This window comes from Triturus cristatus, chromosome 9 (genome assembly GCF_964204655.1).
Source record: "Triturus cristatus chromosome 9, aTriCri1.1, whole genome shotgun sequence".
Lineage (NCBI taxonomy): Eukaryota > Metazoa > Chordata > Amphibia > Caudata > Salamandridae > Triturus > Triturus cristatus.
Window position 1 is genome coordinate 895,937,866 of NC_140592.1, and position 27,602 is coordinate 895,965,467.

Below are 27,602 nucleotides of genomic sequence, written 5' to 3' on the forward strand. Positions count from 1 at the left end.
AGCTATCCTGGCTGACGAGGGCTGAAAGCCCGAAACCGGTCCTAGGATGCTTGTTTCCAGTCCAGTGAGGACCTGGCTTGGCAGTTCGGGCTGGACTGTTCCCATGGGGCACAGGGTCAAGACTGATTTGCATATGGCTGGGTTCAAACTGGAATGGCATGGTGAGCAAAAAAATGATGGATTTAGGCCCAGATCTCTGTACTGGGGTGAATGTATGACATTGTTCTGCATTCTGTCCATCAATTGTTGTTTTTGCATTTGTCACCCCGAGTGGAAAGGGTATGCTCAGACGTGAGTCCCTTGCTCTCCATGCCACTGGAATCAAGCTATCCTGGCTGACGAGGGCTGAAAGCCCGAAACCGGTCCTAGGATGCTTGTTTCCAGTCCAGTGAGGACCTGGCTTGGCAGTTCGGGCTGGACTGTTCCCATGGGGCACAGGGTCAAGACTGATTTGCATATGGCTGGGTTCAAACTGGAATGGCATGGTGAGCAAAAAAATGATGGATTTAGGCCCAGATCTCTGTACTGGGGTGAATGTATGACATTGTTCTGCATTCTGTCCATCAATTGTTGTTTTTGCATTTGTCACCCCGAGTGGAAAGGGTATGCTCAGACGTGAGTCCCTTGCTCTCCATGCCACTGGAATCAAGCTATCCTGGCTGACGAGGGCTGAAAGCCCGAAACCGGTCCTAGGATGCTTGTTTCCAGTCCAGTGAGGACCTGGCTTGGCAGTTCGGGCTGGACTGTTCCCATGGGGCACAGGGTCAAGACTGATTTGCATATGGCTGGGTTCAAACTGGAATGGCATGGTGAGCAAAAAAATGATGGATTTAGGCCCAGATCTCTGTACTGGGGTGAATGTATGACATTGTTCTGCATTCTGTCCATCAATTGTTGTTTTTGCATTTGTCACCCCGAGTGGAAAGGGTATGCTCAGACGTGAGTCCCTTGCTCTCCATGCCACTGGAATCAAGCTATCCTGGCTGACGAGGGCTGAAAGCCCGAAACCGGTCCTAGGATGCTTGTTTCCAGTCCAGTGAGGACCTGGCTTGGCAGTTCGGGCTGGACTGTTCCCATGGGGCACAGGGTCAAGACTGATTTGCATATGGCTGGGTTCAAACTGGAATGGCATGGTGAGCAAAAAAATGATGGATTTAGGCCCAGATCTCTGTACTGGGGTGAATGTATGACATTGTTCTGCATTCTGTCCATCAATTGTTGTTTTTGCATTTGTCACCCCGAGTGGAAAGGGTATGCTCAGACGTGAGTCCCTTGCTCTCCATGCCACTGGAATCAAGCTATCCTGGCTGACGAGGGCTGAAAGCCCAAAACCGGTCCTAGGATGCTTGTTTCCAGTCCAGTGAGGACCTGGCTTGGCAGTTCGGGCTGGACTGTTCCCATGGGGCACAGGGTCAAGACTGATTTGCATATGGCTGGGTTCAAACTGGAATGGCATGGTGAGCAAAAAAATGATGGATTTAGGCCCAGATCTCTGTACTGGGGTGAATGTATGACATTGTTCTGCATTCTGTCCATCAATTGTTGTTTTTGCATTTGTCACCCCGAGTGGAAAGGGTATGCTCAGACGTGAGTCCCTTGCTCTCCATGCCACTGGAATCAAGCTATCCTGGCTGACGAGGGCTGAAAGCCCAAAACCGGTCCTAGGATGCTTGTTTCCAGTCCAGTGAGGACCTGGCTTGGCAGTTCGGGCTGGACTGTTCCCATGGGGCACAGGGTCAAGACTGATTTGCATATGGCTGGGTTCAAACTGGAATGGCATGGTGAGCAAAAAAATGATGGATTTAGGCCCAGATCTCTGTACTGGGGTGAATGTATGACATTGTTCTGCATTCTGTCCATCAATTGTTGTTTTTGCATTTGTCACCCCGAGTGGAAAGGGTATGCTCAGACGTGAGTCCCTTGCTCTCCATGCCACTGGAATCAAGCTATCCTGGCTGACGAGGGCTGAAAGCCCGAAACCGGTCCTAGGATGCTTGTTTCCAGTCCAGTGAGGACCTGGCTTGGCAGTTCGGGCTGGACTGTTCCCATGGGGCACAGGGTCAAGACTGATTTGCATATGGCTGGGTTCAAACTGGAATGGCATGGTGAGCAAAAAAATGATGGATTTAGGCCCAGATCTCTGTACTGGGGTGAATGTATGACATTGTTCTGCATTCTGTCCATCAATTGTTGTTTTTGCATTTGTCACCCCGAGTGGAAAGGGTATGCTCAGACGTGAGTCCCTTGCTCTCCATGCCACTGGAATCAAGCTATCCTGGCTGACGAGGGCTGAAAGCCCGAAACCGGTCCTAGGATGCTTGTTTCCAGTCCAGTGAGGACCTGGCTTGGCAGTTCGGGCTGGACTGTTCCCATGGGGCACAGGGTCAAGACTGATTTGCATATGGCTGGGTTCAAACTGGAATGGCATGGTGAGCAAAAAAATGATGGATTTAGGCCCAGATCTCTGTACTGGGGTGAATGTATGACATTGTTCTGCATTCTGTCCATCAATTGTTGTTTTTGCATTTGTCACCCCGAGTGGAAAGGGTATGCTCAGACGTGAGTCCCTTGCTCTCCATGCCACTGGAATCAAGCTATCCTGGCTGACGAGGGCTGAAAGCCCGAAACCGGTCCTAGGATGCTTGTTTCCAGTCCAGTGAGGACCTGGCTTGGCAGTTCGGGCTGGACTGTTCCCATGGGGCACAGGGTCAAGACTGATTTGCATATGGCTGGGTTCAAACTGGAATGGCATGGTGAGCAAAAAAATGATGGATTTAGGCCCAGATCTCTGTACTGGGGTGAATGTATGACATTGTTCTGCATTCTGTCCATCAATTGTTGTTTTTGCATTTGTCACCCCGAGTGGAAAGGGTATGCTCAGACGTGAGTCCCTTGCTCTCCATGCCACTGGAATCAAGCTATCCTGGCTGACGAGGGCTGAAAGCCCGAAACCGGTCCTAGGATGCTTGTTTCCAGTCCAGTGAGGACCTGGCTTGGCAGTTCGGGCTGGACTGTTCCCATGGGGCACAGGGTCAAGACTGATTTGCATATGGCTGGGTTCAAACTGGAATGGCATGGTGAGCAAAAAAATGATGGATTTAGGCCCAGATCTCTGTACTGGGGTGAATGTATGACATTGTTCTGCATTCTGTCCATCAATTGTTGTTTTTGCATTTGTCACCCCGAGTGGAAAGGGTATGCTCAGACGTGAGTCCCTTGCTCTCCATGCCACTGGAATCAAGCTATCCTGGCTGACGAGGGCTGAAAGCCCGAAACCGGTCCTAGGATGCTTGTTTCCAGTCCAGTGAGGACCTGGCTTGGCAGTTCGGGCTGGACTGTTCCCATGGGGCACAGGGTCAAGACTGATTTGCATATGGCTGGGTTCAAACTGGAATGGCATGGTGAGCAAAAAAATGATGGATTTAGGCCCAGATCTCTGTACTGGGGTGAATGTATGACATTGTTCTGCATTCTGTCCATCAATTGTTGTTTTTGCATTCAATAGAAAAGGACAGGAAAAAATTGAGAATTTAGTTAATGCAAATATACCTTCTGCAACTAAAAAGATTAACTTAAACAGAAAAGCAGCGTTTAAAGAGATACGTAGAAAAATGTTTCAGAGAAGAGTTATGTCCAATTTGATAAAGGATGTGAAGAAATATAAGCAAAAGGCTAAGTTTTTTAAGAGAAAAAAATAAATTGAGGCCATTGCAGCAAAGGCATTAGAATTAAAAAGGAAACTATTCATTTTAATTATGAATAGGATGCGTACATTAGACAAAATGGTTAATGTACTGAAATCACAAAGCAAAAGGAAAAGAGTAGTGAACAGAACAAACTTTTCTAAAGTGTTTTTAGGAAAATGGATGCATAGTTCAAGTAGTGAACCTTTTTTTAATGAAGAGAGTTATTTTCAAAGTAATAGTTTGCTGCATGCAGTTGACACCAGAGGTCGTGCTTATGAAGTGAAAAATGGTTGCATAATGGAGAAGGAGATAATGGTTCCAAGAGATGAGGTACAAGTGATGGCGGATGAGGCTATGGGGAGACGTCCTAAAGCCCCAGTGTACACTTGGAATTGTAGTAGTATATGCACTGTGCGTCAGGAATCTATTGATAAATTTCGTGAGTTTCTAAGAGAATATAGTAAAAAAAGTGTAAAACAGAAGATTAAGGTGCTTCAAAGTCTGGATCCATGCAGAGTGAGAGAGAATACTGGTTTGCAGGGTCATTCTCTGGCTTGTCTATCAAGAAAAGTGTGTAATAGTGTTTTCCATCATTTTAGGATGCTGGCTGTTCATCATACTGAAATGAGAAAGTTTGTGAGACGGTTGTATTTTGCTAAAAGTCCAGCAATAAAGTTAGATGAATTGAATAGGGCTCTGTTCCGTGGAACGGTATCAGATGTAGAGAAGGTTGTTGATGAAATTCAGTTTTGTTACTTTGATCCTGAACAAAACAGTGCAGAAAAGGACACAGTAAATGAGGAAGAAGTGGAAGAGAATGTAGAACCCTCTGTAAGTAAGACATTTAATGATCACATAACAAAATTTGCAATAATCTCTAATGAAAGACCAAATATTACTTGTATTTGTTGCCGCAGAACTCATTATAGAAAACAAACTAGGAATGTTGATCTCTACAGAAAAAGTGAAAATGAAGATAATTATAAGTGGAAGGATTTTGCCACATATATATTTCTTGAAAATTGTTTTGAATTGGGTGAAGATCAGCGTATTTGTAAATACTGTTACAACAAGTTAGAGGAAAATAGAATGCCGACCAGAGCTGTACATAATAATTTAGAATTGGATGCTATTCCTGCTGAACTTTCTGAATTAAATACATATAAGTCTATACTCATTCAATGTGTTCATCCGTTCCAGACCATAGTACGTATGGAGCCCAAAACTGGTAAATTACCTCCTTCAGATTTACTGAGAGGTTTAAAAGGTAGAGTGGTGTATTTGCCCTTGGATTTGAAAAAAAATATGGAAACTATTGATGCGGATACTTTGGAAACTGAACCATTAATTATTCTGGTTAATGGTGTACCTACAAAGAATAAGAAGATTTGGCAGGAGCTGGTAGATGTACGGAAAGTACAAAGAGCAAATTTGTATTTGAAAAGGAATAACAAATGGTATGAATCAATTTATATAGAAGAAGAAGAAGAAGAAGATTTACAAGAAGACACAGAAACACCAACTGGACAAATTGAAAAAGTGGACAAGTCAAAGGAAGAAGAAATTTATGAACATTTTAGCATACATCCTCTTCATTCAAAAGAAGTTATGGGAGACAATATTGATCTATTTCAGATGAAGAAAGCAAAAGGAACTCCCGTGAGTGTATGGGAGGAGAGCTTGGAAGCTCGATGTTTTCCCCAGCTGTTTCCTAAAGGAAAAGGAGGACGATACGATGAACGTCCGGAACAGATTCCAGCTTCTGAGTATCGGACTACAAGACTATATGCTGAAGATCCCAGATTTCGACAAAGTATTCCTTATTTGTTCCATCTTTTATTTGAAAGCGACTTGTCTGCATTGTCTTATGCAGTAAATCACATTTTAAAAAGTGGAGTACATTTACAAAATGTGTCTGCTAAGGATTTTATGGAGAAAGTGCAGCACCGAGATGATCATTTGGAAACACAACTGATCAATCTGATGGCTTGTCAGCGTGGGACAAATGAATATTGGTACCGACGCCATGGTGAATTAAAATGCATGTTACGGAATTTAGGAACACCAACATGGTTCGTTACCCTAAGCTGTGCGGAGTACGCTTGGGATGATTTACTGGATTTTCTACGAGAGGCAAATTCAAACATTAAAAACATCGAATACAAGACAGCAGGAGAACTGTGCTCATTGGATCCGGTTAATGTTTGCAGATATTTCAATCATAGATTTGAGGCTATGATGTCGTTCATCTGCAATAAAAAAATTCCACCTCTAGGAGAAGTAGTGGATTTCTTTTGGAGAAAAGAGTACCAGGCAAGAGGTGCTCCTCATATTCATATGCTGTTGTGGATCAAGGATGCCCCAAAGTTTGGAACAGATGCTGATGAAGCAGTGTTATCTTACATTGAAGAATATGCAACATGTGCTATACCAAAAAGCACAGAAGAGAAAAAGTTAAAGGAGCAAGTTTTACGTTTCCAAAGTCATCGGTGTGGAAAATACTGTCGACAGAAATACAAGAGCAAAGATAAATACTACACTAAATGTCGATTTGGATTTCCTAGACCTGTTCTTTCAAATGGAAGAGTAAACAGTTTTATGTCATCTGTGAGACATACTATCACAAGAAAATCACCTAAGAATACCTACAACCTTAAAAGAAAAGAAGAATCAAAAAATATAAATGACTACAACCCAGTCAATTTATCCATGTGGAACGCTAACATGGATATACAGTATGTAGCTGACAATTCCATTGCTGTTGCTCGATATGTAACGTCTTACATTACGAAATCAGAAAAAACAGAATTGAAGGAAATGTGGGAAGAGATTTCTCACGAGAAAACTGTCAGTAAGAAGCTGTACAGTTTCAGTTTGAAGATGTTATCGCATCGAGAAATTGGATCCTACGAATGTTCAGATAGGTTATCTTCTGCAAGTCTCTACTCGAAATCAAGAAGAATAATTTGGGCAAGTTTAGGCCTTGCAGCAATGAGAAATCGGGTACTGAAATCTGTTGGAGAAATTGAATATTTGGCCGAGAATGACCCAGAAAGTACAGATATTTTTAAATCAAACATGTTGGACACATATTATCCCAAGAGAAGTCATCATCTGGAGAACATGTGTCTCTATGAAGTGCTGCAGAACTACATTTGTTCACGGAAAGCCACAGAAGACATCAACAATGGAAAATATAAAGTCATTGGTGAGGAAGGATGTTTGGTGAAGCAAACAAAAGGAAGTTTGATAAATCACAGGAAGCTGAGTTGCGACACTACTGACAAAAAGGAATTTTACTACTTGGCTCTTTTACAGCTGTTTAAACCATGGCGTACAGAGGATGAACTACTGGGAGAATTTCAAAGCTATGAAGATTCTTTTAATGCTTGCAAAGGCAGCATACAATGCAGTACATTCTCAACTTATCTGCAAATGTTAAATGAAGAAATTGAACAGGAAACTACAATTGCAGCAGAAATAGCTAGAGACAGTTCTCAGGACAGCCAAAGTTCAGGAACACTCAGTCAAGATCCCCTAGGACAACCAATCGTTGAAAATGAAGCATCAATAGCCATGAATGAAGTGGAAACGGCTATGAATCAAGCTCAAGAAGAATTTATAGACTTACAAAATTTGGAAAGACAACTGAACGAAGAGCAGCAACAAATTTATGAAGAGATCAGAAACAAAATTGATCACGGATTTCTACATGAAAAAAAAGAGTGCTCATGCACATCATTTCATCCAATCAGGATGTATGTAAGCGGACAAGCTGGAACTGGAAAAAGTTTCCTTATAAAAGTCATCAGAAGCTACCTACAGCAAAAAACGGATTCTACTTTGTCTTGTGTGGTTACTGCTCCAACTGGGTTAGCAGCATATAACATGAAAGGAATCACTTTACATCGTTTGCTAATGTTACCAGTGGAGCATGAGAACAAAATACAATACAACAAGCTAACTGGAGAAGCATGCTTGGAAGTTTCAAGAGTATTGAAGAAGATGCAAGTTCTCATTATTGATGAGGTGAGCATGGTATCAAACTTAATGCTTGCCTTTGTGCATTTAAGAATGCAGCAAATTCTGAAGACAGACTATGACGTGTTATTTGGAGGAAAACACGTCATAGTTTTTGGAGATCTTTTGCAACTTACTCCAGTTAAAGGACAACCAGTGTTTAATACTGTGACACATGAAGACACGAAGAAGTCATTGGGAAGCATCGGTAATGCAAATATTTGGTCCTTCTTTGAGTACAAGGAACTTACTACTAATATGAGGCAAGCAAACGATGAAGAATATGGAAGTATTCTGAAAGATATCAGAATTGGACTACTCACTGAAGCTGGCAAAAAAGCATTACAGAGTCGGCTGCTACATAATTTATTTCCAAAGGAAGAAATAGTTGCAGAGAAGATATACAAGAACATTGCAGAAAAGAAAAGTGTCATCTGCTTAATGCCAACTCTACGTGAATGCTCAATATTCAAAGAGGAGCTTTTGAAATTGGAAAAGGAAGATATCAGGAAATTGGAAGCAGTGGACAAAATTGAGGATGGAAGAATTACTGTCACATTAACAGGCACACTGAAAAATAAATTGAATTCACTAGAGAAGAACATTTCCAAAACAGCTGGATTAGAAAAAAATCTATATGTTTGCATGAACTGTAGAGTATTTTTAAGGAGAAATTTGGATGTTGAAAAAGGTTTAGTTAATGGAGCTATGGGAAGAGTTGTGGGTTTTATTAATTATCAGAAAAAAGATGGAATTGAATGTTTAAAAATTAAATTTGATCAGATAGAAGAAGTTAAAGACATTTGTCGTTGTTCAGTTCGTTTCATGCTTCTGAAAGATTCATATGTACGTAGGAAGCAGTTTCCGTTTTCTCTAGCATATGCTGTAACTATTCACAAGTCTCAAGGATTGACTGTAGATTGTGCATTTATGAACATTGGTTCAACTGTGTTCAAAGAAGGTATGGCATATGTTGCTTTGTCACGAGTGAAAACATTATCAGGTTTATTCATGATAGACTTTGATGACTCAAAAGTTAGTGCTGATGCAAATTGTGTAAAGGAGTATCATAGATTAAGAAGAAGCTATGCTCCTCATTTAGGTCAGTATCCTGTGTTGGAGAAACGTGTAGTTTCTCGTAAAAGGAGAAATGAGAATATCTGTAATGAAGATGTAGAGAGGAGGAAAAAAAAGAGGAGTGATGTAATTGCAAGCAAAAAGAAAAAGGAAAATGAAGAACAGGTTGTAGGATGTCATTTTGAAAATAGCTCTGGTGTCAACTGCTACGCAAATGTAGTGCTGAATGTTGCATTTTATCTGGAAAGTGTGCAAGAGCAGATAATAGTAAATCAGGGAAAAAGATTCTGTTCTGAGTTGAGTCTCCTTTTTCAAAAGCTGAGTAATGATAAAACTCAAATAGAAAGTGCTACTGAAATTAGAAAACTTTTAGATGCACAGGAATTCTTAATGTTTTTTCTTCAGGTACTGGAAGAAGAAGGGGTTCCCATTGAAAATGTATTTGGTCTCTCTTATAAATGGGAACATAGTTGTGAAAACTGTTATAATATATGTGGCTCTAATGTTGATTCTGAAAGGTTTATTTATTTAACATTGCCAGAAAGTAAAACAGTCACTTTTGCTAAATTAGTTAAAGATGCTAATCATAGCATGGAATGCAGTGAGTGTCAATCTGACATGTTTTCATCGTTAATTTTAAAGGAATACGGACAGTATGTAATTTTAATGATGCAACGCTGTAAAGCTGATGGTTCAAAATTGGATACTTTAATAAAGAAGTTTACAGGACAGCAATTATCAATTTCAGGAAAAACTTTTGTAACAGTTGCAATAATTTTCCATGATGGACCTACTGTAACTTCTGGTCATTACACAGTTTATCTTAAATGTGAAAAAGGCTGGACACTGTGTAATGATTCCCAATTGATTTTTAAGCAACGTTTGCCTTTTGATTTAGTAAATTCCTATCTAATCTTCCTGAAACCTAAATTTTAGAGAGATTTGGCAACATCTGGACAAAACAATTTTACCATTTTATTGGATTACCATTGGAATTTACAAATAAAAAGATTTTACAAATTATCATTTGGCCTAATGGAAAGGTAACCAATTGTAATGTGGAATTTTTCCATTTTTTAATGAAACTTTGGATATCCAAAACTTTAGAAAAAATCGGTAACATCTGCACAATTTAAATTTTGGAATGTTATTGGATTGCCATTGGAAATTTATTCAAAAAAGATTTTTAAAATTACTATTTGGCCATGCGGAAAGGTAAACAATTCTATTGTGGACTTATTTAATTATTAATAAATCTTTCGGAAACCAAAATGTTACAGAGAATCGGTGAGATCTGTACAATTTAAACTTTAGATTTTTATTGGATTACCATTGGAAATTTAATCAAAAAAGAATTTTAAAATTACTATTTGGCCTAAAGGAAATGGAACCAGATGTATTGTGGAGTTATGTGAGATATATTATTGTGATTATACTTCTGAAACAAAAATATCAGACGGTATTTTAAAGAAATAAGTATTGATATTAGATGATATTTTTTAAGAATATTATGCATTTCTATAAAGTTATGTTTATGCAAAAAGAGATTGTGGGCTTTTTTAAAACAATCTTTGAGATTGTTAATTTTTTTTTGCCCGCTGTTAAATGATGAATGCAATTGCTTTCACAATTTATAGTGAAATGCAATATATTCTGAAAACAGCAAAAAAAAGGCAAAATTTTTTTGGGGAAAAATATGTAAATATGTGTACTGTATTATAAAATGTTTTATTAAATATTAATACTTTTTTCTTTTTTTTCAGATTGAGATAGAAAATTTTCGAAAACTAGAACCATTTTTAAAGCAATTTAAAAAAAATGTAAATGAATAAATATTTTTTTGAGTGGGTATGGTAAGTCAAAAATATCATGGTCCCTTTTTTCCACTTCTCTACAATCACATTTTCAGTTTTTCATTGTAGTCTCTCAAGGACCTTGTAATGTGATAATTGATTTTTAGTGTTTTTAACAAAAAAAAAAAAAAATTACGCGTACCGTACGCGTACGGTAAAAAAAATTTTTTAAAAAGTTTTTAAAAACATATATAAAAAATAGATGAAAGGTAAGGTTGGCTCTTAAAAGAGCCGTTGTGTTCATGCAGGGACAGAGGAAAGAAAGAATGGGAATATTAGACGGTACGACAAGTGTGCTGATCTATTTTATTGTTCACTAGGGAAATACTGGTCTCCCTATAACAAATTAGATCATGACAAGTGGCGCACCGTATTTCAACCCTCAGAAACCGAGGGTTAGTTTCCAGAGGACCAGAAAAAGGAGATGCTCCCCCCACAGATGAAGGGCTCACCTGACCTGCAGAAGAAGGACTCGGCACTGCAGATGATGGTCCAGGCTGAGCTGCTGTGGATGTGCTTGGTTGATTTACTGAAGGGTTACCTTCAGTAAGTCGAGCATGTGTCCTTCTGTGTACATCCTTAAGGTGTCTCATCATGGTGTGATTCCAAAAGGAATACTTCCTGTCGGGATTCCCTCTTGAAAGTACACGGCCACACAGCTTACAAGTCACTAAGGGTGCATTTACCTTTTGCTGGCCCTCTGGAAAAGTAAAATACTCCCATATGAAAGAGGTCTTTTGTTTCCTCGCTCTCTGCCTCAAGGTAGTGCTGCTAGCCTCACTCTCAGAAGGGCTCTGCTGTTCTGCCATCGTATCACAAAGACAACCCAGCTCCTTCTCCTAAGGGATCACAAGCAGAAACGAGGGGAATGGGTGTGGTGTAGGAGAGTTCTAGAACTGAAAGTAGTTTCAACCAATCAAAAGTTGTGTTTCATGATCACATGACCTACCGTACGCTTACGGTACGCTTACGGTACGCTTACGGCAAAATTACGCATGCGCGTAAAAAAGACACGCGCACGCGCGCATGCGCAAAACAGGCACGCCCCTTCACTTCCGCGTAACGTGCGCGTGCAGCGTACGCGTTACGCGCTGTGCGCGAGTGACGTGCGTCTACGCAAATTACGTAAATGAACGCAAACAGCGTAGAAATCTAACGTAATTACAGCAAGACGTGCGCTTACCGTACGCGCACGGTAAAAAAAAAAAAAAAAAAAAGGAAAAAAAAAAAAATATGTATTGCTAATAAATTTTACCTGTTTATTTTAAAAAAAATGTAAAATAAAAACATATTGTAGAATTTTTAAAATTTAACCATAGTCTTTAAAAAAGGATAGACAATTAAAATAAAAATATGTAAAAAAAAAAAAGAAGAAAAAAAAAAAAATTAGCATTTAAAAAACCTTGCAAATTCACTGAAAAAACCATGGGTTTCACTCACGTTATAGTTAGGAATTAGCATTTAAAAAACCTTGCAAATTCACTGAAAAAACCATGGGTTTCACACACGTTATAGTTAGGAATTAGCATTTAAAAAACCTTAGAAATTCAATGAAAAAACCAAAGGTTTCACACATGTTATAGTTAGCTGGACATTTCACTCGTAAAAAACCATTGAAATTCCCCCGTTATAGTTAGTTCAGCTAACTATAACTCGCGCGCCCGCAATGCACTACTGATGACGTCACATATTACATCACTCATGACATGGTCAGTGACATCACTCATGACATCACTGATGACATCTCAAATGACATCACTTATGACATTATCCTTGTGACAGAGTGGTAGACCTCCTCTCACCCTAATATAACCTTTGATACAAACATTCAAAAATAGAGACTGAAATTTTCAAAAAAATGGACATACCAATACCAGTTACAAAAACCTATTCAGTAATTGTAAGATCCACATGCACATCCACTCATCCACCAACAGTCCTATACAGTCACTCATACATGTACTCACACATCATATGTACTCATACACCTAAACATCCTGTAACACAATGCCACTCATCCATAGACTTACTCACACATAGTCACTCATGCTAATAAAGAATCAAACATCCATTTACTTGCATATACAGTTATACACACACCACCACACTTACTTTTACAGAAACTTACACATACTTAGTCTTTTAAACAATCACTTATAGAAACACATACTTATTCATACAGGAACTCTACCAATCTCTCACTCTCACATATACTCACTTATAAACACCAATAGTCACATATACTAGTTTAAAACATATGTAGTTACTTATGAAGACACTATTGAGACAGTCATTCACTCACTAACACACCCATGCACACACTCATCCACCCATACAGTCCTGCACACATGCTGTCTTCAACACATACAAACAGTGAGTCACTCATTCATGCATCTATGCACTACGTAATACCCCCCACCGCACCATGAAGACACTCAGACACTCATACTGATACTCAAAAAACCAACTAATAACCTATATAGACACTCATGTACCTACTCACCAACCCATGCAGCCACTTATACACAAAGTGAGAGACTGATACAGGTATTTACACATTTAAACATTACTCACTTAGCCATGTATTCAAAAAGATACACTTAATCAGTCAGGGATACCTTGTTTGCCTGGACTTTGCCGTGGGCTGTTCCCTGCACCTGTGGTGTTTTTCTTCTGCCGCAGCTCCTCGCCGGACCCGCTCCGCGGATCCCGCTCCGCGGTGTGGAGAGAGGCGCCTTGAGCATAGAGGGGCTCTGATCTTGGACACCGGACTCTGGGCTTTGGCAGGCAAGTACAGGGCTGCGAGCGGACCCGCAGGGACTCCAACTCCCAGGAGCCCCTGCGTGAGGTCAACCCACAACACCTGGGTCGCTCTCCCTGACTGCCACGCCCCCGCCCTAGCACTTGAAAGCAGCCCCCTTCCTGATCGACGTGGGATACCTTGTTTGCCTGGACTTTGCCGTGGGCTGTTCCCTGCACCTGTGGTGTTTTTCTTCTGCCGCAGCTCCTCGCCGGACCCGCTCCGCGGGTCCCGCTCCGCGGTGTGGAGAGAGGCGCCTTGAGCATAGAGGGGCTCTGATCTTGGACACCGGACTCTGGGCTTTGGCAGGCAAGTACAGGGCTGCGAGCGGACCCGCAGGGACTCCAACTCCCAGGAGCCCCTGCGTGAGGTCAACCCACAACACCTGGGTCGCTCTCCCTGACTGCCACGCCCCCGCCCTAGCACTTGAAAGCAGCCCCCTTCCTGATCGACGTGGGATACCTTGTTTGCCTGGACTTTGCCGTGGGCTGTTCCCTGCACCTGTGGTGTTTTTCTTCTGCCGCAGCTCCTCGCCGGACCCGCTCCGCGGGTCCCGCTCCGCGGTGTGGAGAGAGGCGCCTTGAGCATAGAGGGGCTCTGATCTTGGACACCGGACTCTGGGCTTTGGCAGGCAAGTACAGGGCTGCGAGCGGACCCGCAGGGACTCCAACTCCCAGGAGCCCCTGCGTGAGGTCAACCCACAACACCTGGGTCGCTCTCCCTGACTGCCACGCCCCCCGCCCCACCTCCTTCTCTTTTATTTTTGCACTGGGATCCCGCTGCGCGGGAGCGCGCGGGAGGGCGCCGGGAGAAGCCCGGGACAAGGGCGGGGCCGTCTGTGGCCGTCGTAGGCCGGGCTGGGCCTACCCTCTTGGTTCTGCCGTTTGCCATCAAGTCCCTAGCACAACAAGCTGATAAATTGCCCCATAGCTATCATCACACTCTAAGATACCATGCCGTCCCCGGTAAAGGAAAGTACCCCCATAAGGCAGGCAGGAACAAAAAATATGACCTTAGAGAATTACTTTCCTCGGGCGGGGGGAGATGGGGACAAGGAGAACACATTAAGCCGGCTCAGAGCTGAGCGGAGACGCTCTATAGATAATTTGAAAGGTAGACCTCTAGGAGACTATCCTCCCACACCTAGCGAAGACTTGACACTAAATGAAGATGTTCCGATCCTGCTTAGAGATGTTACAAAAACGCCCCCAGTGGTACTTATGAGCTCAACCCCAGTGAGTAGCACAAGCCCAAGTAGGGGGACGATTGACTTAATTTCTCAACCGCCCCCAGCATCAAAGTCTAGGAAAGCCAAACCTAAAATAGCTGTAGCACAAGGGGTTTTTGGGCCCCCACCAAACAAACGTAGGAGGAAGTCGAGGGGTGCCCAGGCTAAAAACAAACCAAAGATCCCTCATTCTGATTTTGGGAAGTCATCCAAACCCTCCATATCAACTGTGACAACGGTGGCTGACTTACATTCTAAACCCGCTGCACAGGATGGTGTGGCTCCCGTCCTGACTAAAGAGACGGCTAGCAACATTGTTAATGCCCCCCTCTCTGTTGCTCCGCTGGGTAATTTGGAATTCCTGCTTAGGTCACTTTTGTTACCAATTAGTGAAAGCATCAAAAAAGTGGAAATTAGACTAACCATTCTTGAGGCTACACTAAGCAGTATGAAAAATCCGGCCAATTCTCATGAGAGGGCTCCTAAACCTATTGCCACCCCAACAGCTCCAAAAAGTGTTATGCATCTTGCTCCCTCACAGGTTGCAACTGCGGCCGCCCCACCACAAACCCAGAGGAATAACCCTGCCCCAAATAAGCCACCTAACCCCATAGGACCTATACCCCCTGCAAATGCTGTTCCCCCGGTACAGCCCCCAGATAGTGTTGCACCGACTCCACTAATGAAGCTTCCCCCCAGGCCACGTAGACCCAATTTACCACCAGAGGCGAATGACTTTACAGTAGTCATGGCGGGCGTCCCACCACTAGAGGCAGGTGAAGCCGAGGATTTCTGTGCTCTGAAAAGTAGGGTGATTAAGTGGCTAAATTTGAATAGACCCTTACCCGTACACTTAAGCAATGAGATCATAATGGTCAGAAGGGTGCCTTGGATAGGGAGAACACGCAAATCCATCATAGGGGATTGCATATTGGTGAGCTTCAGGGATGCTGGAACAGTTGCTCACATATGCCAGGGAAAGAATAGATCACAGGTAACAACAATTCAAACACTTCATGTTTCTTTCTTCTTTCCCCTCACCCCAGCCCCTGTACACGTGACCCGTTCATATGACAACTGGGAAAGGGTGGGTCGAAGGGGTGTTCATCACGAGTTCAATCCCAGGCCATTATTTAGCCGCCCAGAGCTACCCTTCCATACATTCAATCGGTTCCACTGCCTGGATGGTCTTGAGGGGGTAGATTGACAAAGAGATAATGGTATATGGGGTATAGGGGGTAGAGGGGTTCCAAATGCTGAGTGGGAGAAGCACAGCCCCGAGGCAAAACAAAAGTCATCAAGTTGCGCCCGGAGTTATGTGCTGGATGAACCTAGGGTTGTAGATATTGCATGTATAGGTGACGCACAGGGACCGGAATTGGGAAAACAAGTGCGAGAATCACCTGGTGGGTCACTGGGAGGAGGGGTCCAGGGGGGTGAGGCACTAAAAATCATCTCATGGAATATAGCTGGCCTGGCTGGGAAATTTAATAATAAAGAGTGGCTTGACTATATCAGAAAATTCCATGTAATTTGTCTGCAGGAGACCTGGGCCCAGGAGAATAATTTCCACCTGCAAGGGTATAAGTGTTTTTTTGTTCCTGCTCAAAAATCAAGATCAGGGAGAGCCATGGGAGGTTTAGCTATTTATATAGATCTGAGCCTTCTGGGAAGTTACACTTGCCTTGATTGGAATTCCCACAGGATTCAGGCAGTCAGGCTCACTGGGAAAGGTCTTAGATTTGTTGCAGTAAACCTTTATAACAACGAGATAGCGGGATCTAACATCTCTCTTGTTACTGAATTAGATAATAGGTTGGGCCAGGTCATAACAGGCCAAAAAAATGGGCAGCCACATGGGTTGGTGGTTATGGGAGATTATAATTGCCACTTGTGCCCGGCACTGGTCCAAATAAGCACAGATTGGTCCCGATGCCCTATGGAGAAGGGACCGCATTTCTCTCATACGCCGTTGGGCTCAGCTTTCAGAATGTTACGGTTTAAATATGACCTTGAACACACCATTAATATGGTAGGGATGCAGGAGGATGGCACACTCCCCCCCACATTTAAGGGTAGAGGATGCTCTTCCTTCATAGATTACATTCTGGTCTCAAGGTCCTTAATTAATAAGACAACTAGTGTAGGGATCGAATGGAGTGGCTTTAGTGACCATAACCCTCTTGTTTTGGAGCTGCAGTATATGGTGGGTCTAAGTATTAGAGTTCAACGCACCTTCACTGAGAGAGCAACAGACCAAGGCAGGAGACTAAAATGGGCTAAAATAGACGGGGAAAAGTTCTACAAGGGCCTGGTGGACGCAGGCATACTTGCTATTAATGATTGTTTGGACACAGAAGTCCGCGGACCGAGGATAATGGAAGCTTTCGACCAGATCGCTAATCTGGTCGATGGTTTGCTAAAGACTAGTGTCCCATTTAAGAACCACGGGAATCCCCGATGGTTCGACAAAGACTGCTCTAAAGCTTTGAGGGAGCTGAAAAGCTGCCTTAAAACTAAACCAAGGGTCCCCCACAAAGTTAAGGTGTGCAGAGAAATTTATAAAAAGGAAATTAAGAGGAGGAAACTTGTCTTGCAGGCGGAAGCATGGGCAGATTTACGAGAAGCGGGGGAAAGAAAGGACCTAGCAGGCTTTTGGAAAATAATTAATAACCCAACTTTCCAGGAAAAAGATACGCCGGATATAGGGGCCAATATTCTCCCAGAGCAGTGGGTCAACCACTATAGGGGCCTGTACAATCATGAGCCTGGTTCTACTGTAGACCTACCGGCCATTCCAACTGAGGCTCCACTGGTAGAATTCTCCATTAAGGAGATCATTGCAGGGATTGAGGGCCTGACCAAAAATAAAGCTCCGGGGCCTGATGGAATCCCCCCTGATCTGTTTTTGAGTAACATCGAACTCTGGGCTCCCCTAATGACAAGGGTTATTAATACTGCTATCATCTGTGGCCTGCCCCCGTCTTGGTCCACGGCAGTAATTGTGCCGATTTTCAAAAAGGGCAACAGGGATGACCCAAAGTGCTACCGCCCGATCTCCCTGATTGATGTGTCAGCAAAACTTTTGGGGAGGGCAATTCTTAATAGACTGTCCGAGTGGACCGAGGAAAAAAACATCTTCTCGGACACTCAATACGGATTTAGGGCAGGGAGGTCCACTAGTGACCAGTGCCTGAACCTTTATTTGCTGACTGCCAAGTATACCATGGCTAGTGATGAATCCATTTACATGGGTTTCATGGATCTGGCAGCAGCATTTGATCACGTCAATAGGGAAAAATTGTGGGGCATGATGCTTAGTATGGGGATAGAGAGTGGTCTAATTAAAATATTGAGGGAACTGCACAGTGACACCACCGCCAAAGTCCGCTTTAATAGGGAGGGGGGGCTGACTAGTTCTTTTCCCTGTAAGAGTGGAGTCCGACAAGGCTGCATTCTTGCTACCTTTTTGTTTTCCCTTTATATTAATAATTTGGAGCAGTTTCTGTTGGGTCTGAAGGCAGATTGCCCAAGGGTTGGGTCGCGTCATATTCCTGTTCTGCTTTATGCAGATGACGCGGTACTGATCGCACGGACACCAAGGAGCCTACAAATCCTGATTGATGGTTTTGTTAGGTTCATGAGTGCCTTGGACCTTTCTGTAAATCTGAGTAAATCCTATGTGCTCCTGGCGGGGAAAAAAAACACCTCTAAATTTACATACAAAATAGGGAGCCACATTGTGGAAGAGGTCAAAACGTTTCCATACCTTGGTGTAACATTCGATGGTGCCCTGCGGTTTGATACCCTGGTGGAGGAACGTTGTGGTAAAATGATTGCATCTAACGGGGCAATTGCTAGCTATGGCAGGAGGCTAGGAAGATGGTCCCCGGAACAGGTGATAAATCTGTACAGCTCAGTATCATGCTCCAAGGTAATTTACGGGGCAGAAGTATGGGGCTTTGTCAATACGACTAGTATCCAACGTGAAGAAAATAAATATCTGAAATCACTCTTGAGGGTACCACAAAGTACTGCTGGTTTGATTGCCCATAGGGAGCTAGGGAGACCATATATAGAAGATTTGATAAAATTGAGGCCTATTATCGCTTGGTTAAAAATCTGGTACAATCCTGATGCGACACTTAGTAGAGAAATCTTATTGGACTGCCTAAAAAGGGACAAGTGTATGCGCATCCCCTGGCTCCTTTATGTGAAGAATACCCTGGAGGAGCTATGTTTTGGGAACCTCTTTACTCATCCTGTAACTATTGTAGCCCAGAATAAACTGCATGTAGGGAGAATTTTTCTAGAGCGGAAAAACCTACGCAGAGATGAGGCTGAAGTGTGTAAAAAGACAGTGAGGGCCCATCACCTAGTGAAGAGCGTGGAAGGTATGGAGCCATACTTGTTCCTCATGTACAATGCACAGGATAGGTTCCTGATGTGCCGTTTCAGATTGAACCTTCTCCCATTTATGTTGGCATCACCAGCGGGGTTTGCTACATCAATAGAACAGAAGGGGCCCTGCGGCTGCGACAACAGGTCTCCGCAAGACTCCCTTCATTTTGTTCTACTCTGCCCCTTTTACTCAATGCCCAGACGCAGATACCTTGTAAATATTTTAAAAAATGCTAATTTGGTCCACGCTAGGGAGGCACTTGTATTCTTACAGAAAGCTGAGGAACCCCAAACACTGTGTAGTATTATGAACTTTATCAAGGTAGCACTTCGTTTAAGGCTTACTAGAAGAGAAGACTGAAATGTTTTTACTTTAACTTTTAAGTGTTAAATATGGCTATATTGTTGTATTTATGTTTTGTTAATTCACTGTACAAAGAACCCTGAAATGTTTAATGACTTTTTAACATGTAAATATGAGTGTGCTTTTATGGTGTTTTTTAATCACCGAATAAAGATTCTTTGACAGTCAGTAATACAATCAATTTTTCAAAAACAAATCATCAATTTAGACACTTATATACTCATATATTCTTCCATCGACCTTGAGATATACATATATTAAACATATTTAATTTTCAGAAAAACACACATTCACTGGATGATGTCATCAGTGATGTCATTTGAGATGTCATCAGTGATGTCATGAGTGATGTCACTGACCATGTCATGAGTGATGTAATATGTGACGTCATCAGTAGTGCATTGCGGGCGCGCAAGTTATAGTTAGCTGAACTAACTATAACGGGGGAATTTCAATGGTTTTTTACGAGTGAAATGTCCAGCTAACTATAACATGTGTGAAACCTTTGGTTTTTTCATTGAATTTCTAAGGTTTTTTAAATGCTAATTCCTAACTATAACGTGTGTGAAACCCATGGTTTTTTCAGTGAATTTGCAAGGTTTTTTAAATGCTAATTCCTAACTATAACGTGAGTGAAACCCATGGTTTTTTCAGTGAATACATATATAGATATATATGTATATATATAGATATATATACACACACACACATATAGACACATTAGAGCCAGTGCTATGCTAAAAGACACTTAGAATACAGTTAAAACACCTACATACACTTGGAAACACTATGCATTGGGGTACCCCTGTGATTACCATGGCTTGCTCTGTAAGACCCTAGTACATAATAGGGCAGGGGGATTAAAACTACCTCTTAAAACGCGCCACAAGGTGTGTTTCCACACTGGTGAAGGGAGGGGGGGCTGAGCTGACGTGTGCAAACACGCCCTGTGGATGTTTTAATTTGGGGGATAAAGTCCCCTTGAATCCTGAGTGTCCCTTGGGTCCAACTAGCCCACCAGGTATCTCCAGTTAGCGCCACAGAGCTGCGTTGCAGAGAGGTGTAAAAAGGGGCATGGCCTGGACCACCTCTCTGCAACACAGGGCAGTGGCGCTTACTGGAAGCACCTGGTGGACTAGTTGGCCCCCAGAGGCCCTCAGGATTGAAGGGAAATTATTTCCCTGACTTAAAAAGCGCCACAGGGCGTGTTTGCACACGTCACCTCAGGCCCCATCCCCTCCCTTCACCACTGTGTAAACGCGCCCTGTGGCCATTTTAAGTTGTGAGATTAAGTCCCCTTGAATCCTGATGGTCCCTAGGGTCCAACTAGCCCACAAGGTATCTCCAGTAAGCGCCACAGAGCTGTGTTGCAGAGAGGTGTAAAATGGGGCACGACCTGGACCACCTCTCTGCAACGCAGCGCAGTGGCGCTTACTGGAAGCACCTGGTTGGCTAGTTAGCCCCCAGGGGCCCTCAGGATTTAAGGGGAATTATTTCCCCAACTTACAACGTGCCACAGGGCAGGTTTGCACACGTCACCTCAGGCCCCGTCCCATCCCTTCCCCACTGTGTAAACACGCCCTGTGGTCGTTTTAAGTTGAGAGATTAAGTCCCCTTGAATCCTGAGGGTCCCTAGGGTCAAACTAGCCCCCTAGGTACCTCCAGTAAGTGCCGTTGCAGAGATGTGTAAAAAGGGGCATGTCCTGGACCACCTCTCTGCGACGCAGCGCAGAGGCGCTTACTGAAAGCACCTGGTGGACTAGTTGGCCCCCAGGGGCCCTCAAGATTGAAGGGGAATTATTTCCCTAACTTAAAACATGCCACAGGGTGTGTTTGCACACGTCACCTCAGGCCCCGCCCCGCCCCCTCCCTACACCACTGTGTCCAGAGCCGGCATTGCTTTTCCACACGGGGAGCTGCTAAGATGCAGCTCCCCGTGTGGAAAAGCAATCGTCTTTGGTTTTTGGAAGAGAGAGCAGGATTCTCTGCTCCCTCTTCCAAAAACCAAAGCAAACTGCAGTGACCCGGAGGTGGTGATCCCCGTGGCTGGGGGTCCATAACCGACCCCCCAATTTGCATACTTAGTTCCCCAGGGAGGTGGCGGTTCCTGGGGCGTGCGGGGGGCTCGAACCCCCCACACAGGTTAGCTTTTAAAAAAAAAATAAAACACAAGCCCTGAGGGGTGATGGTCCCCGGGGCTGTGGGGGGCCCCCCGCAAATATTTTCAAAAAGCCCCAGGGGTGGCGGTCCCTGGGGCTTGGGGGGGCCTTTGAGCCCCCCACCCATTAATTGTAGAAGCCCCAGGGGGTGGTGGTCCCTGGGGCTGGGGGGGGCTGGGAGCCCCACCCGCGCTTCATTTAAAAAAAAAGTTAGTCTGAAATTCACGCTGGGTGCGCAAATCTTGCTGATTTTCTTATCTAAAAAAATGCTTTTTTGGGCCCTGGAGGTCCTTGTGGGACCCCCTGAGAAGGCCTAGGGGGTCAGGGTGTTTCTACCCTGCCTCCTTTTCTTGTTTTTTGCAATTATTTTTCTGTTTTCTTGTGCCTCGGTTCTACTGAGGCACAAGATGGCTGCCAGCACTTCCTAGTTTGGAGTGTTGACAGCCAATTAGCATGAAGCTCGTGATCGGGAGGGTGCGCGGATCCAACGCGGCCATAGATATCACTATCTTTATTTCTTAATTTCTCAAAAACTACTGAACGGATTTACACCATTTTGTAAAAGGTTGCTTTCTGAGCCAAGCAGTACCTTTTTGCCAAATTTAGTGTAATTCCGTTTAGCAGTTTTTGCTATAACCGTGTCTAATGTTTACTATGGGAAAATTATTTTTTGACCACTATTTTTTTAATTTCTCAGGAACTACTGAACAGATTTACACCATTTTAAAAAAGGGCACTGTCTGAACCAAGAGCTACCTTTTTGCAAAATGTGCTGTAATTCTGTTCCGCAGTTCGGGCTGTAGCCATGTCTAAAATTTCCTATGGGAAATAACATGGGGAAAACACATTTTGGGACCCCCCTTTTTTCTCGCCCCCCGCTTGACGAATTACCCCCAAACTTTTAGGATAGGAGCTGACCGGAACGTGCCATTAGTTTTGAAAATTTCCCGTAGATTCGTCAGCCGGCGCCAAAGTTATTGGGAATAGAATGTCATGATTTTCCTATGGATAATAGGTCCTAACTATAACTACCTACTGGCGACCGCCAGTAGGTAATATATATCCCTTGGGGTACAAGAAAGTCGAGCACACACGGGTTTCTCAAAGTGACTGCTTCTTTATTTTGACCATTCGCATGACGCGCTTGGTCTTCAAAATGACTTCTTCAGATGCAGTCAAATTCCAATTGCTTTACCAGTCCACATTTTTAAAGCAACATGCCCCTCTACGATTGGCTGGAGCACAGCTGACAGGTATGCAGGAAGACCCAGACTCGGCAATCAAAGTTTGTGTATGAGCAGGCACCAAACGTAAGTTCTAGCCCCAGTGGGCGGTGTCTGCTCCTTTCACCATGCCTGTCCAGATATGAATGTGGCTCTCTGCATATATATGTATAAATGTTTAAAGATTAATTCAGAATCTGTGCACACATATAAAATCATAGCATCCTTCCTTACAATGCCTCATACCATGAACAATAAATAGCGGATAGAGGTAGTCTCTTGCTGCCTTCAAGGAAAAAGTGCAAAACAACATAAAATGCCTTACATATTAGATCCCCCAAACTCGCATCTGCAGATGAATGAACTACTTCCTCCTTTTTAACAGGTACTAGTATGCAGTTTTACTTTCATGGTGCCTAATCTAAAATTGATATATAGTGATCTTTTAAGAGCTGAATTAAGCATGTCCAGGTTTAGTTCAAAAGAATGGGTTTGAGAATATGGAGCTGGGCTATCTTTTTTCCTGCCCAATTGTTAAGGGCATGAAGCCAAAACCTTAACTTAATATCTTGCCACTTTCCACAGTCATCCTTTCTGGTTCATAACAGCATTTGGCATTGGCAATAGCTATCAAAGTAGTTCCCACATTATTGAACCAGGGTAGTTTTACTAGCTTGCTTGCAACCAGATTTCCTGCATTCTGAGTAAATAAGTCCTCAGCTCGGGTTTTGTCCATATTCTTACCCAATATTCGAGGGGGTGTCATGCTGCATATTGCTCAATAGAGTTAAGAGCCAGCTCATGCCTCACAGAATCCATTGGTGTCCCTTGGCCAAGGAGAAGTAGGTTTCGTAAAAACTGCTTCTCTGTCCCTACCAACCCACTGGGATTTTTATATCCCTACAGCTCTGCTCCACAAAGCCCTGCTGCAAGGGCTAGCCCTCGATATGCCTCAAGGGTGGGCCAATCAATCTGTGGCCCTGGCTTTTGGCAAAGTTGGGGACTCCTCCTGCATTTTGGCTGAGTGTGACCCCGCCTTTTAATAGGTCGGTCGACTAAGTCAGCTTTGAATAAAATCTCACTCCAAGGTAATCATAGTGTTATACACGATCTAAAGGAGTCTCATAGATTTTAAAGGCACTCTTCAGCATAGTATTGCTCTTTAAGATCATGTATTTTGTTTTTGTGGTGTTAATCTGTAACTTCTTTATATTGCACTAACATTTGACCACTCCAAAAGTTTATGCCTGGACAATTTAGAATGTGACAGGAGTACAGTATTAAAAACAACAGTTGATGGACAGAATGCAGAACAATGTCATACATTCACCCCAGTACAGAGATCTGGGCCTAAATCAATCGTTATTGACCCTGTGCCTCATTGGTACAGTCAGGTCCGAACTGCCAAGCCAGGTCCTCCCTGGACTGGAAACAAGCATCCTAGGACCGGTTTCGGGGTTTCACCCCTCTTCAGCCAAGATAGCTTGATTCCAGTGGCATGGAGAGCACGGGACCTACGTCTGGGCATACCCTTCCTACTCGGGGTGACAAATGCAAAAACAACAGTTGATGGACAGAATGAAGAACAATGTCATACATTCACCCCAGTACAGAGATCTGGGCCTAAAGCCATCGTTTTTTTGCTCACCATGCCGGTCCAGTTTGAACCCAGCCATATGCAAATCAGTCTTGACCCTGTGCCTCATGGGTACAGTCCAGCCCGAACTGCCAAGTCATGTCTTCCCTGGACCGGAAACAAGCATCCTAGGACCGGTTTCGGGTTCATAACCCTCATCAGCCAGGCTATCTTGAATCCAGTGGCAAAGTGAGCAATGGAACCACGTCCGGGCACAACCTGCCAACTTAGGGCGAACAAAGCAAAACCAAAGGGGATAATGGACGGAGTGTTGAACATTGCAAGCAATCACCCCCAGTCAACTGATCTGGGTTTAATCCATCATCATTCTTTAGCTCACTCCGCCACCCCAGTTCGGACATGGCCATATGCAAATCAGTCTGACACTGTGCATCATGGGAACAGTCCAGCCCGAACTGCCAAGCCATGTCTTCCTTGGACCGGAAAGAAGCATCCTGGGACCAGTTTCGGGTTCATAACCCTCATCAACCAGGCTATCGTGAATTCAGTGGCAAAGTTATCAAGGGACCCACGTCTGGGCATACCCTGCCAACTTAGAGCGAACAAAGCAAAACCAAAGGGGATTATTGACGGAGTGTTGAACATTGCAAGCACTCACCCCCAGTCAACTGATCTGGGTTTAATCCATCATCATTCTTTAGCTCACTCCGCCACCCCAGTTCAGACATGGCCATATGCAAATCAGTCTGACCCTGTGCCTCATGGGAACAGTCCAGCCCGAACTGCAAAGTCATGACATCCCTGGACCGGAAACAACCATCCTGGGACCGGTTTCGGGTTCATAACCCTCATCAGCCAGGCTATCTTGAATCTAGTGGCAAAGTGAGCAAGGGACCCACGTCTGGGCATACCCTGCCAACTGAGGGCGAACAAAGCAAAACCAAAGGGGATGATGGACGGAGTTGTGTTTGCTTTGTTCGCCCTCAGTTGGCAGGCTATACCCAGACGTGGGTCCCTTGCTCACTTTGCCATTACATTCAAGCTAGCCTGGCTGAAGCTGACTGTTATCCTTGTCTGAATGGTGGCTGCCGTGTTATAAGAAAAAAACAAGGCTCCCATCTAGAAAGGCTTCTATTGGTGACTGTCAAATATGCAGGTCTAGTTAATGAGTGTTGTCAAATTTTCCTTCTACTAACCTTCGGAAGATTTTTAGCTTGGTGATTTTGTAGCTGAACGTTCATCTCAACTTGAAAATAATAAAATATTAAAGTTTCTGTGATTTTGTACTTTAAATTTGAAACTGTGCTTATGTAAACTGCTTCCATGCAGTTGTAACTACTCTTATGTAATACACCATTTATTCCCTTTGGGTCTTGTTGGTGCTAAATACATTTGCAAAAATAAATAAAAATAAAATATTACTAATTGGAACTGGTAACTTGAATTAAAAGTTTTTAATGTAGGGGAGGAGGATTGCCAGTAAATAGCAATCCAAAAGCACAAGGTGATAAACCTAATTGCACACACTAATAAAATGTGATCTATTTTGAAATCCCAGCTAAATGCAAGCATTCTGCATTCACTGTCAACAACTTTAGCACATCCCCACATTTACACCAAAGTAATACCTTCTTCGAAGGTTGCTAAAAAGATGGCACTTAAGAAAGTCGCTCATCACTCTTCTTGTCCATTTATATAACCGTGATCAGATAAAAATTGTTTGTTACTTGCAGGGCCAGACTGGCCGTAGGGGGCACTCAGAGTTTCCCCAGTGGGCTGCCAGGGTGGGGCCTGGTTTTGGACCACTGGGGGGGGGGTGTTTCTTTTACTGGGGGATGGTTTTCGGCCCCCAGTTACAAAAGCGGCAATGGTGAGATGGGAGTAGTGCTTTCCATTAGCACCCTTACCCCCCCCAGGAGGCAGGCCGAGCTGCTTGCCAGGGCCGGTTTTGGTTCCCAGTCCAGCCGTGGTTGCTTGGGTGTAGGAACATTGGGCCAGAAATAGTTTGCCTCATTTAACAGAACACTGTATGAGATATTGCTGGACTGAGTTGTGTGATGGACAAACAATAGCCCAACACCAGATTTAGCAAGAGTCGCCTGTTAATAACAATGAGTGCTAGTGCTAAAAATGAACGTTTTGTGTTCTACCTTACATTATGGTGCAAAGGCGAACACGCAGCATATTCATTGGATTTGTGCTTGAGGTACACCCTCTAATAGGAATGTCATGTAAGATGTGTGCTTTACTATATAGCAGACATCTTAAAAGTAGACATACCAGGCGACATATCCCATGGCCCTTGCTTGCACCTGGTTTCAATGCTCGTTGTTTGGTGCAAAGCCAGATCATCCTACTTTAGTAGATAAAGGTATGCACCAAAATCTTTACTTTTTGCACAGTTCTACCCCAGACACACCTCCATTGCATGCATTAACAGGAGTTTGCCCAAAGCAGTTGTGGCACTGCGTATGGGTCAACTTTGAGTCCAAAATATCTTTATCATGCAAAAGTTGATTGGCATTACTCTTTGTGCTGGGAACACCAGCCCAAATCTCTATTAAATAAGAGCCCTGTTGTAATAATCAATACTGACTCCAATCGATGCAAAAGGGAGTTTAAAAGGGTTATTAAGTAGATGGTAAACAAAATAAATGGCAGTCTTGTGGTGGGGCGGGACATCATTTACACATGCATATCTTTTATGGTACATGATATCAAAATATGCCTCAAAAATTGGAAACAAGAAACTATTATAATTAGATTAAGAATATATAATTTACCCTATCAAAGCTATGTGAGTTGAGGAAAATGAATTTAAGTGCCTCTGATGAGAATATAATGAAACTTCAAGCAACTGCAAGTCTTCAAGGAAAGGGATTTGGAGAATACAGGCAGGACTTCAACTATGAATTAAACAAATCACCTTTATAAATTGGCAAAATTGTCAGGGATTTGATTATCATTGATCAGAAAATGTGGCTCAGATTCAACAGTGCGTTTTATAGCTGAACTAATATCACAATGGATATAAAAACAACACGACTATGAATAGTATCTCTCTATAAAGTGATGTCATGGCAAGGCTTTCAGGAAATGTGAAATAAAGTGCCATCTTTGGTAATCCAACTAAGCGACAGTGGATGGGCAAACAAGAACAACAGTGATTCTCAAAATGGCTGCATACTTTCAGA